The sequence below is a fragment of the Triticum dicoccoides genome, chromosome 6B (genome assembly GCF_002162155.2).
Source record: "Triticum dicoccoides isolate Atlit2015 ecotype Zavitan chromosome 6B, WEW_v2.0, whole genome shotgun sequence".
NCBI classification, from domain to species: domain Eukaryota; kingdom Viridiplantae; phylum Streptophyta; class Magnoliopsida; order Poales; family Poaceae; genus Triticum; species Triticum dicoccoides.
Window position 1 is genome coordinate 408,817,265 of NC_041391.1, and position 18,537 is coordinate 408,835,801.

Below are 18,537 nucleotides of genomic sequence, written 5' to 3' on the forward strand. Positions count from 1 at the left end.
GCGACGAGCAAGTCGTTGAGCACGCCGGCCATGGCCTCCGGCGTAAACTGCTGCGGCACGGGGGGAGGCGACGGCGGCGGTTGTTGGATGGGGGGTTGCGGCTGGCCCTGGCCCGGTGTGGTGCCGGGTGCGGGGGCGATCGGCGCCGGCAGCGAAGCCATGGCGCCCGGCGATGAAGCAGCGGCGGTGGTGGAGTCGGTGGCAGCGGCGGTGGGGGAGGCAGTGGGCAGCGGCGGCGGTGGTGGTGGCGGGTTTGGAGGCGGTGAGGCTGCAGGCTGCTGCGTCAAGTGGACAAGCTGCATGTCCAGGTGGGGTGTAGTGTTAGAGTACGTAATGGGCCTAATGAGCCCATTAGTCTTAGGGTTAATTAGAGATAAGGGTCGCTTGCTTAGGGGTCAAGTAAGCCTTGCTTGGGAGTCAAGTAAACCTCTCTATATAAAGAGAGGAGATGTATCAATCTAATCAAGCAAGAATTAAGAAGGAAATCCCTTCCCTCTTGCCCGGCCGTGGGCAGAAAGGCCCCCGGCCGGCCCTCTCGTGCCCTCCTTCTAGCAGCGCCATAACAGAATCACATAATTATTGTTGCAAGAACTACAATACGTATCCAGAAGGTGTAACACCTCGATAAGCATATTCTGTAGATTTGATCATCATTATATACTATCATATTTGTGTTGCACTAATTAAATATGATTCTAGGAACCGCATTTAACTCCAAATTAGTGATCACACTGCTACTACAAGTTGCACTTTATTTGATGAAGAGGCTGAAAGACTCAATACATCGGTATCATTCCTGTTGAATTCCTTAGATGGAAAATCTAAAGAAGTCCCAAAGATTATATGAGAATTATGAGGACAAAGGGCTAGTAAAGTAGATATTTGTCGAAGGCTACGGTGGCACAGGAAAAACCTATGTATGGAAAGCCATAATGACAAAGCTAAGATCAGAGGGGAAGATGGTGCTTGCGTTAGCATCATGTGGCATTACAGCGTTGCTTCTCCAACGTGGAAGAACAACACACTCAAAATTCTGCATTCCGCTTAATATCCTGAAGAATCAATGTGTGAGATAAACAAGGCTCACCTTTGGCTGAACTGCTAAAGAAGACCTCACTTATATTGTGGGACGAAGATCCTATGCCAAACAAACACTGCTTCGAGGTACTAGACAAAAGCCTTAGAGATATTCTCAGGTTCACTAATGAAAACAGTGATGAAAAGCCATTTGGTGAAATGACAGTAATACTAGGAGGCGATGTAAGACAAATCCTGCCAGTTATAACCAAAGGAAAGAGAGAGCGGATAGTTAACGCTTCAATCGAAAGGTCATATCTGTGGAAACACTTGGAAATATTTGAGTTAGCACAAAACATGCGGCTGGAGTGTTTGTCACATGATCCAATACAAAAGCAAAAGGTTGCTGAATTTGCAGAGTGAATACTACAAATTGGTGATGGAAAAACAACATCAGATGAAGGAGAGGATTGGATAAAAATACCAAAATACCTACTGCTACAGAAAGGAGAAAATCTTAAAGAACAAATCGGCAAAAGCATATACCCAAACTTTCTGCAAAAATACTATGAGCGGGATTACCTAGAAGAAAGAGCAATACTATGTCCAAGAAATGATACAGTCAAGGAGATAAGCAACCACATAATGAGCCAAATACAAGGTGAAGAGGTGACATACCTAAGCCTGGACACAGTGTGCAAGGCAACATGCAGCCTACTGAGTTCCTCAACACCTTGACATCCCTAGGAATCGCTGACCATAAGTTAAAACTGAAGGTGGGTTTGCCAGTCATGCTCCTACGCAGCATCAACCAAGCAGCAGGTGTATGCAACGGTACAATAATGACAATTACACAACTGGGAAACAAATACACCGAGACATAAATAATCACAGGAACACATGTCAGCGAAAAGTTATACCTCAAATCATCATGTTACCCAGCAACGCAAAATGACCATTCGTGCTAAAAAGAAGGCAATATCCATCATCAGTGTGTTTCGCAATGACGATAAACAAGAGTCAAAGTCAGTCCTTAAACAAGGTAGGAATATATTTGTCTAAGCAAGTGTTCCGTCATGGACAACTATATGTGGCACTATCAAGAGTGACAAGCAAGGAAGGATTGAAGGTGCTGATCAATGACAACTATAATTCTGCATAGACAATTCATGTGTAATTACATAGAGATAGAGTCAAAGAGAACCTTACTATACGTTATCAACAACACATGTACTTGGTTGACATGTTAATTTTACATTGTTACTAATCTATAAATATATATGTTTGAACTTGAAAGAAAATATTACTTTTTTATTAGTTATTTATCCTTGAATATTTGATGTCGCAGCAGATGAAACAATGAAGTCACTAATGGGTTCCACCTACAATAAGCTTTTCGTAATCTCCCTCATGCTATAATCTATAGAAGCAACGGTCCACAACACTAAAATCTATTCATGAATAATCTCAAAATCCAAATCTTTTATCGTTCTAGAGAAAGTTCACAAATTAATTCCGCCTAAATATCCATTACTATTCTCTCTCACACTAACACTCACATCTCTCTCACGTTTAGTTTCCAATTCCCGTATCTCCTTTATTTGTCTCTAGAAAAATAAGCATTAGCCTCCTCGGCCGAATAAATGTATGTGTATATATGGATCTTTCATCTTTCAACAAAATATACTCCCTCCGTTCCTAAATATTTGTCTTTCTAGAGATTTCAGCAAGTGTCTATATACATCTGTACGTGGTAGTCCATTTGAAATATCTAAAAAGACAAATATTTAGGAACGAGGGGAGTACAATTTTCCATCCATCAGTTCTGCATCCGTGAACTAACTTTTTCATATTTATACAGATATAAGATCTATCAACATTAATATTTCTATATAAACTTGAGAAGTAATTTTTGAGAGCAAAAAATACAGATCGTACCTTTTTCCTCTAGCAATGGATATCAACTCTATTTAATCTACCCTCATCTCTGTCATACCACATACTTCCAGAAGATGACGATCTCCAGCTCAAACCAATCTAATGAATAGTCCCCAAATCCCAATCTCTATACTATCAGCTCCATGAAAAAGTGCCTGCAGCATGGATATTTAAATATCTTCAAATCTAGAGGTGTGGTTGTGGAATGGAGATTTTACCCATCAATTTCTAATCTGGGATGAAATTTACCTCATGTGAAATGGGGAAAAAAATTAGGGATTTTACCTGTGCAAGCTACCCCAAATCCATTCGGCAAAAGAGGTCAGGACTGATGCTGCAGCGTACATCCTCCCTCCGCTTAAGTTATAGTTGGCGGCAGTACGCCGCGCAGCCGCTATGAGCAGCGAGTGACGGCGGCGCATGCGCTGGTGCTGCCGCAGAAAAGGAGTGGAGAAGAGGTGCGCTAGAGGTCCCCTAGGGAAAACAGCCAAAAACAACCAAAAATAGCACTGTCGAAGTGCATGTTATATTTTGGTCCGGTCTTTTTTAGGATGATATTTTGGTCCAGTCTAAGAACAAAGTACGCATCGAAACAACTTCAGATAGCCGTACAGTAATAATATAAAAAGAAGGAATACTTAAAACGCTTCTAAAAGACACTCACAAGTAAATTAAATCTATCATACACAATTTCATGTAATGGAAAAAACAAACACATAAATAGAAAAATCATTTCCTTTCAATATCTTTTATGACTGCTAAAATATAACATGATAATGTTAAATGCCAAAATTAAGTCAAGTCTCAAAACAAAGCCAATCAAAAATTTAAAAAATCTACCCGCTCAAATGCATGGATCTCTGAAATGTAACTTCACATAGATGTGTGTCCGTTCCGAGTTCCATAAAAATGGCATTCCTTAATACCTTCTAAAATACACTCACAAGTACATTAAAAATATTTACAATAAATCTATCATATATAATTTTTCATATAATGGAAAAAATGAGCACACACAAAGAAAAAGCATTTCGTTTTAAAATATTTTATGATTGCTAAAATATCACGTGATAATGTTAAATGCAAAATTTAAATCATTAGTGAAAGCAAATCTAATCACAAAAAAAATAGTCTAGCCATGCAAATGCGCGGGTTGCCCTGCTAGTTAACTGCGTATGGAGACATATGAGACCATGAACGTGCATGTGCAAGAGGTATACATGTATACATGAGATGTATGTGAGCGCGCGTGCATGATCAAGATAAAAGAAAGAAGACATAAGTCATAAGATCAACGAGATGGGAGAGATGGATCGGTATGACAATATGCATGCATGTGGGAGTGGAGGGAAGAAGGCCCGATGATTGAGCATGTGTTTTTGTATTTAAGAGAAAGTGGCGTAGGCTGGAGCATCCATCTATGGCGAGCGGAGAAAGCGAGACATAATGTGTGTGCAAAAGAGATCGACCTATAGATTTTTGTATAGAGAAACAGATATAGTGTGCATGATAGGAAGCAAGAGTGCGGGCGAGAAACAAGATTGATGGAGAAACAGATAGATAGAGAGATAGAGATGCTAGCTAGAGGGACATCGGCTAGTTTCTGTGTTATAGATAAGAGTTCAGTGGATTAGAGGGGTGAGTTATGTGTGTGAGAGAGAAAGATAAAAAGAGGGTGCATGACTACATGTAGAGAGAAACTGATAGAGTGTGCATGATAGGAAGCAAGACTACGAGCGAGAAAGAAGATTGATGGAGAAATGGAGAAATAGAGAGATAGAGATGCTAGCTAGACGGAGATCGGCTAGTGTGTGTGTTAGAGATAAGAGTCGAGTGGATCAGAAAGTTGAGTTATGTGTGTGGGTGTGTGAGAGATAGAGAGAGGGTGCATCCGAGTGACATACAAACGAATACCAGAGAGAAATGAGATCCCGAGAGACACAGATTTGTGTTTGCGAGAGAGAAAGATATTTCACAAGGAGAGTCGCAGCTAGAGAGACATATTAGGGAACGTGAGATGTCCCTAGGGAGAGAGGGTGTGTGTGAGTGGCATACAAGGGAATGGTGAAGAGATATGAGACCATGGAAGACATAGTTTGTGTGTGTGTGTGAGGGAGAGAGAGAGGGAGATATTTAATAGGGAGCAGAGTCGTAGCTATTGAGACATAGGGAGTGCGAGACATCTCTAGAGTGAGAGGGTGTCCATGAGCGGCATACAGGGGAATAGTAGAGAAAAATGAGACCCCGGGAGATGAAGTTTGTGTTTGTGTGACAGAAAGAGATTTCACAGAGAGAATCATAGTTAGAGACACATAGCAGGGAGCAAGATGTGTCGGCGTTCTGGGATCGGGGGTACCCATACTTGCCTGCCTGCGGCCCAGCACGCGGGCTCACTGACGGCCTGGTATGGCTCAAGCTACAAGACCCCCAAGGCAAGACCCTCGCGAGGAGAACGACGCCAAAACCTCCAGAGGAGCGGCTCCCCGAGCCTGCCTCTAGAGGGGCGGAGAACTCTATGCAAGCCCCCCGCCTCGTGATGCCCCTGATGACATGAGCCATGAGGACCAAGGCCAGGCGGGCGCCAGCGGGCGCAGAGGGGACAGTTTCCTCTTCGGTGCTAAGGGAGCAAGGGTAGGCACAAGTTCCTAAGGAAGGCCCCAAAGGTTTCCATTCCAGTGCAACGAGACCAAGACCACGAGCTCGGCAGGACGGATGTCATCGCCGAGCCCACCGCTGCGTCATGGTCAGAAGCTTTGCAGGCCAAGACCACCTTTCATCAGGATAAGATGTACTTTTTGTCCCCTTTCAAATTGGCCGTTGTGAGATCCACTCCCGACTAAGTTATGTGGGAAGAGGACCAAGGCCATCATAAATATGGGCTAGCCACCATCGTAGAAAGGATACTGAGCCCGACCCCGGACTGATTCATCCTCACCAACTGAGCCCTCACGAGGCTGCTCATCCATTGTACTAGTTCATCATCCGCCTTCTCGTGAGGCCAATCCACCACAAAGCAGGAGTAGGGTTTTACGAAGCAAGGTGCCCCGAACCTGGGTAAACTGTCGTGTCCATCTTCTCCCCCCACTTACGCGAACTCGACGAGGCTAGGATGTGGGGTGGTGAGCTTGAGACTGGAGATGGTTGGGATCTTTGCACATGCCCCAGAGTTCGAATCTTCTTGGGTCTGCGGAGCCCTGAATCTGACACTTGGTGTGCCAGGTAGGGGCGTGTCAAAATCTATGTTCCAGTTCCACCTCGTCTCCGCTCTGTCTCTCCCATGATCGACGCACACCGAGTCTGTGCCGAGCGCCGGGTTGCTCGCATTGCCCAGACGGTGCCCATGGGCCATGGTGCCCCACACCACTCTGCCTCTCACGTGGCTAACATTTCCACTATCCCTGCTACTCACGAGCAGCAGGACTCGTTGCTGCCACCCTCTATGCGGCGCGATGGCCGCACCACTACTCCGTCTCTCACTCCCGCCACAGCGTCGTCCTCCCACACTCGCCGCGGGCCCGTGAACGCATAGGTTGTGCTTCTCATGGCGCGTGAGCTGCTGCGCTACCAACCCGCCAACGAGGGATACGATGACTGGTTGGGCCGCATCACCGAGCTCGTCAACGCTGCTGGTGGGGTCCCTGCACCGTCCCGCTCGCTCCGTCCCCGGCCCTCCCAGGCGGGCAACATGGCCCATGGTGCGCCTCCTCCTCCTCTGCGTGGCGCCGACCACGAGCCCAGGCGCGATGCGCACCTACGTGACCCGCCGCTTGGGGCGCTGGCACGGGATGAGGCAAGCTGCCAGGAGGTGCACCGGCCACAAGGTGACGCATGTGCGCTCCCAGCACCACCGCACCAGCATCAAGACTATGCGCCACCAGAGGCTGCGGTGCATGGACGTCAAGACCGAGCTCAGCCCATGTGTGTTGCGCTCGTGACTGCAGTGGGCTGCCACACCTTCACCCCGGAGCTGTGCCGCGTCGTCTGGCCCCGCAAGTCCAAGCCAGACGTGCCTCCATGCTACGACGGCACCCCCGACCCTGCGGAGTTCCTCTAGCTCTACTCGCTGAGCATCGAGGTGGCAAACGGTGACGACAAGGTCATGGCGAACTGGTTCCCCATGGCCCTCATGGACGGCGTGCACTCCTGGCTCCTGCACCTCCCGGAGGGGTCAATCTCCTCTTGGGACGAGCTTCGCGAGTGCTTCATCACTAACTTCCAGGGCACCCGCGACCATGCCCCTGCAGTGAATGACCTGTGGCGCGTAAAGCAGTAGCCAGGTGAGACTTTGCACAAGTACACACAGCGCTTCATGAATGTTCTCCTCCAGATCTCGAAGGCATCGGACGAGGCCCATCATCTTGGCATTTACCGATGGCGTCAGGGATGTCAAGATGAAAGAGGAGCTTGCCATCCACGACGACTTATGTTTGTCCATGGGGGTGTTGAACTTGGCGAACAAGTGTGCATGGGCCGAAGAGGGCCGCCTCTCCTTCCTCGAACTTCTGGAGGCCGACCCAGAAGACAAGTAGGCCAAGGCTAAGGAGGCGAAGCGCAAGGGCCATGCAGTGCTCGCAGCAGAGCTCGAGATGAAGCATGGTCGTGACCATGATGAGCCTCCCAGGGCAACCGCCCATTCTGCGTATTCCACAATGTACACGGCCACAACACCAACGAATGTCAGGAGCCCAGGGCACTCCATGATGGACGCCTCGGCCGCCGCCCCGAGCGTGGTGACCATGGGGAGGCCGTGGCGGAGGTCGCTGGGACAACCGAGACCCTCGCCAGGATTGACGCGATCAACCTCGCAAGGACGACTGGGGGGATCAACCTTGCGACGGCCCCTGATGTGACCAGCCTCGTGAGGACCATCCCAGGGCAATGCCGACCTCCCTCCGCTGCCGTCGCCAAGGATAAATGACGACAACCGATAGGATGATGGGGCTGGAGGCTTCCAAGAACCCTGTGCGATTGTCTGCATCCTGGGTGGCGCCCATGTCCTTGCCTCGAACCGCATCTTCAAGCAGTTCTCTCGTGAGGTGAACACGGCCCGCCCTAAGCTTGAGGTCGTGCATCCCCTTAGGTGGTCGTAGTACGCCATTACGTTCGACTCCAAGGACCACCCCAAGTGCTCGGCTCCCACAGGCGCACTCCCCATGCTCTGCACGCCCACCATCAGCAACGTCCTCATCACCAAGACCATCACCGACGGTGGCACTGGGCTCAATGTCCTTTCCGTCGAGACGTTTGAGATGCTTTAGGTGCCCTATGATCAAATCATGCCGACCAAACCATTCTCTAGGGTGACCGACGGGTCTACCATCCCCCTGGGGTAGGTATGCCTCCCGGTCACCTTCGGCAAGCGCGACAACTACCACACCGAGCTCATCGACTTCGACGTCACCACATCAGCCTCCCGTACAATGCCATCCTGGGGTACCCGGCCCTCGCCAAGTTCATGGCGGCAACCCACCATGGCCACAACGTCCTCAAGATGCCAGGGTGCAGTGGTATCATCACGGTCGCGTGCAATGAGAAGGATGTAGTTTGCTCTCTTGAGCGTGCCTACCAAGCCGCGGCGATTGAAAACTCTGACGACGAGGGCGGCATCCTAACTCACGAGGCCACCCCAAGAAGAAGAAGTAGCTCCTCCCAAAGATCCGTCAGGAGGCCGAGATGCCCGCTAGCGGTGCCTCAGGCTCCGCGCCCCCTCCTAGGGCGCCTCTTCCTCCTGCATAGGAAGGCCCGCCCAGCACCCCCCTTAGGGTGGGCTCGGGGGCTTCCGTCTAGAGGGCCTCTGACCTGACCAGTCGACAAGGGAGGTGCTTGGGCACCACTTGGAGGCGTGCTTCGATGCGCGCCCCCACAAGCAAGGAGATAAGTGTGAGGCGCCAGGAGCGCGAGAATTCATCTCCAAGGAGATCGAGGAGCTTAAGGAGGCGTGGGCCATGAGCGGCGAGCGCCGCCCTGCACAGTCTCCGAGTGCAGCTACGGCCCCCGATTAGTAGACCGGTAAACAAATTACTGTTGGGAAGTTGATAGAACTTCAAATAATTATGACGATTTCCAGGCAATGATCATTATATAGGCATCACGTCCAAGATTAGTAGACCGACTCCTGCCTTCATCTACTACTATTACTCCACACATCGACCGCTATCCAGCATGCATCTAGTGTATTAAGTTCATGGAGAAACTGAGTAATGCAATAAGAACGATTACATGATGTACACAAGATCTATTCATGTAGGAATGGACCCCATCTTGTTATCCTTAATAGCAATGATACATACGTGTCTTGCTTCCCCTTCTGTCACTGGGAAAGAACACCGGACGATCAAACCCATCGCAAAGCACCTCTTCCCATGGCAAGAAAAATCGATTTAGTTTGCCTAACTAAACCAAATATTCGAAGGAGAAATACGAGGCTATAAGTAATCATGCATATAAGAGAACAAAGAAACTCAAATAACTTTCATGGATAAACACATCTGACAATAAACTCAAAGTTCATCGGATCCCAACAAACACACCGCGAAAATAGTTACATCAAATAGATCTCCAAGATACCATTGTATTGAGAATCAAAAGAGAGAGAGAGGAAGCCATCTAGCTACTAACTACGGACCAAAGAGGCAGTGCGGGAGGCGGCCGATGAGGGCACAACCCACCAGGGTGTGCCTGGGCCCCCATGCGCACCCAGGTGGGTTGTGCTCCCCTCGGAGCCCCACTCTCGTACTTGTTTGGCCCAACAGGTGTCTTCTGGTCCAGAAAAATTCTCTAAAAAGCAAATAATTATGATGATATCCAAGGCGATGATCATGTATATAGGCATCATGTCCAAGATTAGTAAACCGACTCCTGCCGGTATCTTCTACTATTACTCCACACATTGACCGCTATCCAGCATGCATCTAATGTATTAAGTTCATGGAAAAACGGAGTAATGCAATAAGAATGATGACATGATGTAGACAAGATAAACTCACGTATGAATAAACCCCATCCTGCTACCCTTAATACCAATGATACATGAGTGAGTACCGCAAGATCGAACCCATCACAAAGCACCTCTTCCCATGGCAAGATAAATCAATCTAGTTGGCCAAACCAAACCAATAAATCGGAGAAGAAATACAAGGCTATAACAATCATGCATAAAGTTCAGAGAAGACCCAAAGAATATTCTTGGATAGATTTGATCATAAACTCACAATTCATTGGATCCCAACAAACACAACACAAAAAAGAGTTACATCAAATAGATCACTGAAAAGACGAGGAGAACATTGTATTAAAGATCAAAAAGAGAGAAGAAGCCATCTAGCTACTAACTACATACCCATGGGTCTGTGGTAAACTACCCACGCATCACCGGAGGGGCAACAAGGATGATGAAGAACCCCTCCATGATCGTTGCCCCCTCTGGCAGAGTGCCGGAAAAGGCATCTAGATTGGACCTCGTGGTTCTGGAACATGCGGTGGCGGAAAAGGTATTTCGTCCACTCCCCTAGGGTTTTTGGGATCTAGAGTATTTATAGAGGCGGACGTAGGTCAAAGCGGTGCTTGTGGGCCCCCATTACCCACCAGGGTGCGCTGGAGGCCCCTGGCGCGCCCTGGTGCCTAGTGGGCCCCACGAGCCTCTTTTGGTTCCCCCTGAAGCTTCGGGCATTTGGACTTCGTTTGGTATTGATATTCTGCAAAGTAAAAAAACATGCAAAAAATAGCAACTGGCACTTAGCACTAAGTTAATAGGTTAATCCCAAAAAATGATATAAAGTTGCTAGTAAATGTATATAAAACATTCAAGATTTATAATATAACAACATGGAACAATCAAAAATTATAGATTTGTTGGAGATGTATCAGCATCCGTAAGCTTAATTCCTACTCGTCTTTGAGTAGGTAAATGATAAAAACAGAATTTTTGATGTGGAATGTTGCCTATCATGTTCATCACATATTCTTTTCTTTTGTAGCATGGACAATTGGACTTTCAATTATTCAAAGCAATAGTCTATAATTTGACATGAAGACATCAATACTCAAGCATATCAACAAGCAACAATGTCTTTCAAAATATCAACGCTAAAAAAGCTATCCCTAACCCATTATGCTCTATCATTGATCCATTCATGAAACACACTCAAATATTAGCTACATCCAATGCACAAGTATGATAATAGTGGTCCCTAGTTGGTGCTTTATAAGAGAAGATGGAGACTCAATAAAAATAAAAATTGCATAAAAGTAAATATATAGGCCCTTCGCAGAGGGAAGTAGAGATTTGTAGAGGTGCCAGAGCTCATAGCTTAAATTGGGAGATAAAATTGTTTTGAGAGGCATGCTTTTCCTGTCAACGAAAATGACCGAGAATTCCCAATATCTTCCATGCTAGAGAAGTCATATGCGTTTACCAAACATAAAATAAAGTTTATTTCCTTTTCCACCATTGTTCCACAATCCATGGCTAAATGTATATGAGGATACCTTCCATAACAACACTTTCCAAGAAATTTATTATTGACAACATATAAATATATTTTTTACATTTCGGGACTAGGCATCCCTATTACCGCAACACTCTCATGCAATGACAAGTGAATAAACACTCACCTTGAGAATAACATACCTAGCATGGAAAATATTGGCGACCCCTTGCCGCTTCGCGAGCGGTACGGGCACATAAAAGGAAATTCATTCTCAAAATTAAAGTTGGGAAATACAAATTTACTTGGAACGACATGGAAATACCGCATATAAGTAGGTATGGTGGACTCATTTGGCATAATTTTGGGTTTAAGGAGTTTGATGCACAAGTAGTATTCCCGCTAGTACAAATGAAGGCTAGCAAATAGATTGGGAAGCGACCAACCAAGAAATGAAAATGATCATAAACGAGCATTAAACATAACTAACACCAAATAAGGCACCACAAGTAGGATGTTCTTTGTTGCATTACTATTGTCTTTCGTGCTTGCATAGGGAATCACAAACCATAACACCAACAGTCTTACTAAATCATAATTACTCACCAACATGATTCACATATTACTATCTCCATATCGCAAAACTATTGCAAGGAATCAAGTTTATAATATCCAATGATCTTCATGAAAGTTTTTATTATATCCCCCTTGAAAATCTATCACTTTGGGACCAAATTCATATATTACCATTGCTACTAACAAGCTCTCAAATAAATTTAAGTGAAGCATGAGAGCATAAATTTCTTCAAAATAATTTCCTTTTTCAACTCTCAAAATAATATAAGTGAAGCATGAGAGTTTTTGTTCAAAATTTACTAACTCTCAAAATAATCTAAGTGAAGTACGAGAGCATTTCTTCAAAATTTACTAACTCTAAAAAATAATCAAAGTGCAGCATGAGAGCATTTCTTCATAAATTAAACCACCACAATGCTCAAAAGGATTTAAGTGAAGCACGTAGAGCAATTCCCTAGCTCAAAAAAATTAAGTGAAGCATATAGAGCAATTCTAACAAATCATAACATCATTATGGCTCTGTCAAATAGGTGTGTCAAGCAAGGATGATTGTGACAAACTAAAAATTAAAACACACAAATACTCATATAATAGAAGACGCTCCTAGCAAAACTCATGATATGTGGCGAATAAAAATATAGTTCCATGTAAAATTACCGATAGTCATTAGAAGAAAGGGATGCCTTTCGGGGCATCCCCAAGCTTGGTTGCTTGGGAGTCCTTGAATATTTCCTTGAGGTGCCATGGGCATCCCTAAGCTTAGGATCTTGCCACTCCTTATTCCTTCATCCATCATGATCTCACCCAAAACTTGAAAACTTCAATCACACAAAACTTAACAAAACCTTCGTGAGATCCGTTAGTATAATAAAACAAATCACCACTTTAAGTACTATTAGAAACCCATTCATATTTTATTATTTCATTATACCTACTATATTATAACTTTATCATGGCTTATAGCCCCCAATACAATCCGTAGCTTCATCAAAATAAGCACATAATGCAACAAAAACAGAATCTGTCAAAAACAGAACAATCTGTAATGATAAAAAATTTAACCATACTTCCGTAAATTGAAACCTCTGCAAAATTAGGACGACGTATCCAATTTGTATATGAATCATGTGTAAAATATTCAGAATTTTGCGTCACTCTAGTGACTTTTAGCAATTCTGCTATTGGACATAAAAGTTTATGTTTTCCAACAGGATCAAATCAACTATGGCCCAAACCATCCTAAAGGCATTACTTGGCAGAAACCCTAATTAAAACATAAAAGCACAATAATAACAGGAGCATAAATGTGTATTTATTGAAAAATAGAAAAGAAACAAAAATTGAAAGGATAACTATTGGGTTGCCTCCCAACAAGCGCTATTGTTTTATGCCCCTAGCTAGGCATAATGCATAGTTTCAAGTATTGTCATCTTTGGTTTCTGCTCCATTGGTTCCCCTCATGATTGACTCATATAGTGGCTTAATTCTAGTTCTAGGAAGTGTTCCATATCCTTCCTCAAGACAAACTAAAATTTAATATTCCCTTCTTTCATATGAATCATGACACGTATAGTTCGTAAAAATGGTCTACCAAGTATTATGGGACAGATGGATTGCAATCAATATCAAGAACAATAAAATCTATGCGCACATAATTCCTATTTGCAAAAATAATGACATTATTAATCCTTCCCAAAGGTTTTTTAATAGTAGGATCCGCCAAGTGCAAATTAAGAGAACATTCTTCCAACTTGGTAGAACCTAGCACATCACATAGAGATTTCGAAATTGCAGGAACACTAGCACCCAAATCACATAAAGCATTGCACTCATAATTCTGGATCTTGACTTTAATGGTGGGTTCCCATTCATCATATAATTTTCTAGGAACTAAATTCTATAATTCTAGCTTTTCTTCTAAAGCTCTCATCATCGCTTTTACAATATGTTGAGTAAAAGCTTTATTTTGTTCATTTGTGTAGGATAGAAAGTAGGATCTAGAGCGGGGTGATTAGACTACTTGACCAAATAAAAATCTAACCTTTTCCCAATTTTGATTGTGGGCAGATTTTAGCAATTAGCACAAGTCAAGCAATCAACCTACACATGCAATTCTAAGAATGTAGCAGCGGAAAGCAAAACATTGCATATGAAGGTAAGGCGAAAGGTTTGGAGAGTGTAAACACAATGATGACACCGAGATTTTTGACGTGGTTCCGATAGGTGGTGCTATCGTACATCCACGTTGATGGAGACTTAAACCCACAAAGGGTAACGGTTGCACGAGTCCATGGAGGGCTCCACCCACGAAGGGTCCACGAAGAAGCAACCTTGGCTATCCCACCATGTCCATCGTGCACGAAGGAGTTGCCTCACTCAGGTAGATCTTCATGAAGTAGGCAATCTCCTTGCCCATACAAACTTGTTGGTTCAACTCTACAATCTTGTCAGAGGCTCCCAAGTGACACCTAACCAATCTAGGAGACACCACTCTAAAAAAGGTAATAGATGGTGTGTTGATGATGAACTCCTTGCTCTTGTGCTGCAAAGGATAGTCTCCCAACACTCAACTCTCTCTCACAGATTTGGATATGGTGGAAAGATGATTTTAGTGGAAAGCAACTTGGGGAAGGCTAGAAATCAAGATTCTTGTGGTATGATTGGTATATCTTGATCTCAACACATGAGTAGGTGGTTCTCTCTCAGAAAATGTAAGCTGGAAGTGTAGGCACGTTCTGATGGCCTCGGACATATTTCCATGCTATTTCCGATTCTCTAAGCGTAGGCATGGGCTCGATTTCGAGGAGTTGTCCAACAGAGATATTGAGCATTTGAGCCTGCATTATATGATCCTCCGTTATTACCACATCGCCATGCTGGGGAACACTAACGGTTTGCCCACAATAATATTTGGCGCGCGTACTACTCCTCTCATGTGTTGTTGGCACAACAAGCGTGGGGGGGGGGATCGCTTGCGCCGCCTGTTCTCGCAACTGGGGAACGGTTTTCCCGCATTTTTTGCCAGTTGCTTGTTGGCTCGAGCTCGAGCTTGCTTCCTTCTTTAGCCGTTCTGGATGTAGTTTCCTGATTTGGCGCTCATAGTCCGAGTCAACAGGCTTGGGAGCTGGTTCTCTAGCCATACGAAGGAAGTGGTCAATTACTTTCTCAGGCACTTTCTCCTTTGGCGGCGGTGCCGGTTTCAGCCCAAAATGGGCGTCCACTTGGGCTTGCACTATGGCTGCGTTTTGCTCCTTAGTCATGTCGTAAGGCCTTTGAGGAAGAGGAGCGAGGCTTGGACCATATTTATATCGCTTGTCTCCGCCTGTACTTCCTGAACTACCTCGACTCGTACCGCTACGCACCAAAGCTGCGGCATGTCTCTTCTGCGATTGCTGAGACGGCGGAGATGGCTGACGTGGAGTTGGACCAGGAGAAGTGGCCTGACGATGTGTCGGACTTGAAGCAGGAGGTGTGGCCTAACACGGTGCTGGACTTGAAACCGAAGAAGTGGCATGACGCTGTGCCGGACTTGAAACCGGAGGAGTCAGCTCACGCGTTCGGTGACTTGGAGGAGGTGGCGGACTTCGAGGAGGAGTCGTCTCATGCATTCGTGGACTTGGAGGAGTGGGAGTCTGCTGACTCGGTGGCGGACTTCGAAGAGGAGTCGGCAGACGACGCGGTGTCGGTGGACTTCGAAAGATGATACAATCCTTTCTCCATAGGATGATACGATGTATGGCCTCTCCCAGTGTGCGCTCGTCTTCACCTCCAGGAATGTCAAGCGTTAGCCCTGAATATGGGTCCACCACTTCATCAACCATGACACGAGCATAGCCCTCTGGAATTAGGATGCAATGGTAGGTTGCTTCGGGGGTAACTGGAAAAGCAACGCCGTCCGCCACCTTCATGGATATGTTCTTCATTTTGGAGTGTAGCTCACAGTGTTCTCTATGATGTCATCCACAGGGTATGTATCCAGCAGTGTGTCACCCGGGGCAGAACCAACGCTGCTTCTCGGCATGGATGGGACGGTGCTATCCAATGCTGGACGATCATCCGCTTGCTTCTGCCGCTGCTGAGACCCCCTTTCCTGGCTAAGTGAGTCGATCTGCTGTTGCTGCTGCTGGAATTTGAGTGCCAGGTCCATGTGCCTTGCTTCTAGGACTTGAAGCATTCTGCGTCCTGCTTCCTCTGCTCCTCCTCCAGCTTCCTTTTCTTCTCCTCCTCCATCTTCCTTCTTGCACGGGTCCTGTAGTCCTTGTTCCATTCTGAAAAGCCCTCATACCAGGGAATATCGCCCTTGCCTCGTGTTCTTCCCAGGTGTTCAGGATTTCCCAGGGCGCGCGTAAGCTCGTCGTTCTCTCTGTTGGGCGTGAACACCTCCCTTCGAGCTTCTTCTATTGCGTCAGTTATCTTTTGTTCGGCTCCTTTTAGATTTGCCTTCCGTGAAACTTCGCCTGTCTTCGGGTCCAACGCCCCCCATGCGCATAGAACCAAGTTCTGCACCTGGGGGGGCCAGTTCCTAGTAACTGGAGTGACCCCTGCATCCTCCATCTCTTGCTCATACTTATCCCACTTAGGCAATCCCACCGCGTAGCCACCTGGACCCAGCCTATGGAACTGCGTCTTTCTTGCGGCATTTGCCTTGTTTTTCATCGACCGTTCCTTAGATAATTCTGAATCCTTGAAGGTCACGAAATCGTCCCAGTGTTCTCTTTGCTTCTCCAGTGTTCCCTTGAAATCTGGAGTCTTCCTTTCATTAGCGAGGTAGTTGGCCCATACAGTTTTCTTGTGGGTGTTGAATGCAATTGCCATCTTCTTAAGAGCAGCGGCCTTGACTTTCTCCACATCTGCTTCAGTGAAATGATCTGGTAGGGTGAAATGTTCCATCAGAGATTTCAAAAGGTCTTTTTTGGCTCTGTCGTCGACCCAAGTAACACCTGGACGTTTAGTCTTTGGCTCTTTCCATTCTTGAATGGAGATCGGGAATTTGTCCTTCACAAGAACTCCGCACTGACGAGTCCACTTGTCCGCAACGTTCTTAGGCATGAGGGGTTCGCCACTAAGTTTGGCGAATTCGATGTGGTACTTTACACCATCCTTCAACAATCTGCCCGGGCCTCGCTTTGTCTTGCTATCTGTAGAAGCAGATTTGCTCGATCCGGAGGGCTGAAAGAAGAAAGATCGATTCGTTAATATATCTTCAATTAAAAAACATGTGATGATCACCATCATGCATGCTTATATAAATATACCTCGCCGGTAGTCTTTGTTATTTGAAGATCAGCATTGTCTGTGTCATCACAAACATTGTCTGTGTCATCATAATCATAGTTCATGACTTCATCAGCTCGGTCGTCGAGATCGAATATCTTTTCATCACCCTCTCCGGTATTGTTCAGATATTGGGAGCCGTCATCTGCTTCATTCGGATCATCTAGCCTGTGAGGGCTGCGTATGATGTCGAACAATTCCTCTTCTCTCTCTCTGCCGGTATTGTCCGCCATAGCTTTTACTTTACTAATACAGAAGAAATATAAAACAATTTAGTATTCAAATTACAATGCATGGATGCAATTAATCAATAAGGAAAAACTGAATCTTGAATACATCGTCTCGAATATATAATCTCGAATACATCATCGTCTTAATATATATAATCTCGAATACATCATCTCGAATATTATATATCGAATACATCACTGGCTAGGTACCTAATAAAGATCGAGTACTACAGAAGAATCTAGGGCGCCACTCGCGGTTCCTGGGGCGCGGGCGGTGCACACCCAAAGAGAAGGAACCATCAAAGGATCATATCTCCGGTCATCTGCCCAAAGAACCCGCCAAGTAGTGGAGAACCTAACGTCGTCCATAGCAGCCATGTAGCGATGGACGTGCTCATCTTCCTCCTTGACACGGCGACGCACCACCTCCGGCGGGGCCGGCTGCCTCTGCACCGAATGTGGCCCACGCGAATGCCACCAAAGAAGATCAGGGTCGACGACGGGATCCGAGGTCGGGTTCCTCACCAAGCGGCGCGCCCCTCCAGGTAGCACCTCCCAGTGCCAGCCCGGCGGAGCCCAGTCCCGGACATGGGTCCCCTGAAGCAGGACGTCATCGCGAACGGGTCGATGACAAGGATGCGGGCCGGGCATATCGTCGAGAACAAATACTATATGCCCGCAAAAAGTAACATTTTTTAAATGATTGGATTGTGATAACTAAAATTCTATATATATGCAAATTCTAACAATTTGACATTAATCTAATTCATCTAATTAAAACTAATTCTAAAATTTCCTGATTATATAACTAACATTTCTATAACAATTCTAATATTTATATAACTAAAAAACAGAAAATTGCTAACATTTCTATAAATATTTCTATAACTAAAAAACAGAAAACATTTATAACATTTCTATATAACTAACGTTTCTAATATTTATATAACTAAAAAACAGAATAATTTCTAACATTTCTATAACTAAAAAACAGAAAAATTTATAACAAACAAACTAATGTGTGTGTGTGTAGTGTGTGTGTGTGTGGTGTGTGTGTGTGTGTGTGTGTGTGTGTG

The 18,537-nt window shown here is 45.5% G+C and overlaps 1 long non-coding RNA gene across 2 annotated transcripts in view; it reads right to left on the minus strand.

The window, feature by feature from the left end:
• Positions 1–3,454, minus strand: part of LOC119324569 — a 7,757-nt gene extending 4,303 nt beyond the window's left edge. For both annotated transcript variants that reach the window (XR_005157029.1, XR_005157030.1), the window contains exons 1-4: positions 3,241–3,454; positions 2,956–3,110; positions 1,938–1,981; positions 1,696–1,814 (exon numbers count right to left, since the gene is read on the minus strand). This is a non-coding gene — a long non-coding RNA (uncharacterized LOC119324569). The remainder of the gene's footprint in view (positions 1–1,695; positions 1,815–1,937; positions 1,982–2,955; positions 3,111–3,240) is intronic.
• Positions 3,455–18,537: the final 15,083 nt, after the last annotated feature.